The sequence below is a fragment of the Pinus tabuliformis genome, chromosome 5_1 (assembly GCF_031772625.1).
Source record: "Pinus tabuliformis cultivar Carrire ecotype Pingquan chromosome 5_1, CPIR1, whole genome shotgun sequence".
Taxonomy (NCBI): Eukaryota; Viridiplantae; Streptophyta; class Pinopsida; order Pinales; family Pinaceae; genus Pinus; species Pinus tabuliformis.
The window spans coordinates 449,503,229-449,506,241 of record NC_142305.1 but is presented as its reverse complement, the minus strand read 5'-3'; the positions used below and the strand labels follow the sequence as shown (position 1 = coordinate 449,506,241).

General features: G+C 40.3%; 1 pseudogene; it reads left to right on the top strand.

Annotated features, from left to right (window-relative positions):
• The first annotated feature begins 1,203 nt into the window (after positions 1–1,203).
• LOC149165426 (putative E3 ubiquitin-protein ligase RZFP34 pseudogene) lies at positions 1,204–2,029 on the top strand (annotated as a pseudogene).
• The last annotated feature ends 984 nt before the right edge of the window (positions 2,030–3,013 follow it).

Sequence of the window (3,013 nt, the reverse complement as noted above, 5' to 3'; positions counted from 1 at the left end):
ATGTTAGACTCCGTCTTATGTCAGTGTGAGATTGATTCTTCTTCAAAACCCTGTTTTGAAGAAGAAATCATTAAATGTGTTGTTTTAGAATATGTAATTTATTCTCCAGCTCTTCAAATGGTAGCAGCTCCTATCTCTGCAAAAAACACAAACAAAAGAAAACAAAACATCATCAGCAATCAGAGGAAAAGCAAGTTACAAGCTATTTGGAGAGGTCTCACTGGAAATCCCAAACAAACTTCACAGCTATTGAATCAAATGATTGTGTTAGCGTTGGGAATGCCCTGCGTCCTATTGATCAACGGAATGTGATCCGAGGTGATTTTGTGCCTGTTAGTGGTAACTCTGTGAGTAATATGTCTTTGAGGCAAGTTATGCAAGAACACAAGGAGAAGAGAGGCATTATAAGGCCTCGAGTTATTGAAGATTGCCATTAAGAAAGCAGGCTATACTGGCGAGGTTGTTATTGGCATGGATGTAGCTGCTTCTGAGTTTTACATTGAGAAGGATCATGCAGTTCATTTTACACAGGAATTTGAATCTCTTTATACCAATGGAACTGTAGGTGGCGGTGGCATCAGGTCTTTCACTGCCATTGCAAATAAAGTATGGACTTTGTATGAGCAGTATACACAATATTTGACTTACTGCAAGTCTTCTGATTTATCTCAAAACACAGGGAATGGATATTTGCCACCCACTTCAGCCCAGATTGTGAAATTAGAAATGGCTGTGTTAATTTTACCGTGTGAAAGTCGCGTGAGTGTCTAACGGCGTTTGTGAAACTCGCAGTCAATTTTATGAATTGTGAAGAATTGTTTGAGTTGTATTGCAGTGTATGTCGGGCAGAGATCCACATGATTTTGCAATATTTTATAAGCACACAACACCACTCCAGGACACGGTTGCCTATTTTGCGTTTGTGCAGTGCCAAGTTGAGCAACCAATTTAATCATAGTTGCACAACGGACGAGGAGCACCAGGATGTCAAGGCAGAAGTCAATCAGAGTCTGGCAGCGAAGTCGTTCATGCCCCAGGGTTTGAGGACGAGCTTCTTCAAAACATCTTCCTCGCAGGTACTTAACAGTAAATTATGGGTACAACGATGGAGTATTTTCATGATCCTATGACCACCCATGGATCTAATGGGCTGGAGGAAAATACCTCAACTTCTAAAACAAAAGTGGCATGGAAGGAAACGTCGAAAGCTTGGAAAAGCTAGACAAAGGATATTTACAGTATGGTTGCTCACATTATAAACGGAGATGTCGTATTCGAGCGCCATGTTGCAATGAGGTCTTTGATTGAAGACATTGTCACAATGAAGCAAAGAATTCTGTCAATGTTAAGCCCAACAGAGACATGATGTTCCTCGACACAATCTCCAAAGGGTCATTTGTTCACTTTGTGACACTGAGCAAGATGTTCATCAAGTGTGTATTAACTGTGGCGTCTGCATGGGGAAGTACTTTTGTGAAACTTGCAAGCTATTTGATGATGATATCTCAAAACAGCAATACCACTGTGATGGATGTGGTATATGTAGAACTGGGGGCAGGGATAATTTCTTCCACTGCTTTAAATGTGGTTGTTGTTATTCGATTATGTTGAAGGATTGTCATCCTTGTGTAGAAGGAGCAATGCACCACAACTGTCCCGTTAGTTTTGAGTTCCTGTTCGAGTCCACGAGTGATATTAATGTACTACCTTGTGGGCACACTATTCATATGGACTGTTTGAAAGAGATGCAACAGCACCTACAGTTCTTTTGTCCAGTGTGTTCGAAGTCAGTTTGTGATATGTCAAAGGTTTGGGAGAAACTTGACGAAGAGGTTGCTTTGACACCAATGCCCGAGTCCTACCAGAACAAGAAGATCTGGATTTTATGCAATGATTGTAATGCAACTTCAGAAGTACCATTTCACATTGTCGCACAAAAGTGCCTGAACTGCAATTCGTATAACACCCGGCAGACCAAAGGATGTCACACCATAGACACTTGTCGACAATAAGTGCTGCCTTTGTGATGTCCCACTGAAGGTTCTGATGAGCAATCCTATACCAGTGGCAGTGATTTGGGTAGCAACAGCTGGCTCATGAATATGGCCCAAGAGCGCTTTTCAAACGGAGCCAAAATACTTTAAATTGGAACAACGATATACATCACAGCCGAAGACATAGGATTCGATTCTTATTTCAAGACTTCAGTCCTGATCCTAACGGGATCTGCGCTCCATGTGTCAGCCATTAGAGGATATTTAGGGAGACGTTGTTTTATTTTAGAATAGAGGAAACGCTCTTTGCCATTTTTATAATTGCAGGTGAAACAACGCCCCTGTTTTGGGGTCGATTTGTTTTTCCTTAGCAGATTTTTATTTAATGTATTTAAAAATCATTTGTAAAAAAAAAGTGAGAGGGGAGAGTTCTGAGAGCTGGTGGAGCACAGAGCTTTCATTGTACAGATTTTGACAGAGATTTTAATAAAAAAATGCAGCTCTGACCCCTGAGATTCCTGTGGTATGACAATTTAGCATAAGTTTTCCTTCTGTTTCATATGTAACCTGTTATGTTCTCATTTCACTTCATGATCATTTCTAATTGAACAAATGAAGTGTTTAGGTAGGATTCATAATATTTTATGCTCTGCCTATAAGTTTGTTCATATTTAATGTTTTCTTCTGTTTGACAAGGATTCATCTTCTATGTCCTTGTCAGCTCCTCAGCAGTCTTGCCATTCCATTTAATCTCAATTTGATGTTAAATTTCTTGCCTACCTTGCCTCAGGGGATAATCTGTGTTTTCGATTACATTTCTCTACTCAAGCTGTTACTTTGCCCATGCAGCCCAGAAAAACCCCGTCATTTTATTAAAAACCCCTTTTTTATCAATTTACTAGCCTAAAATCAGTTTTCTTTTGAAGTCATCTCACCCCCTTTTAGAAAACTTTTTGCTGAGATAGACCGGAGAGAGCCCTCTCCTGCCCCATAGGGCTAGCTACGAGGCTAAGTGGTTT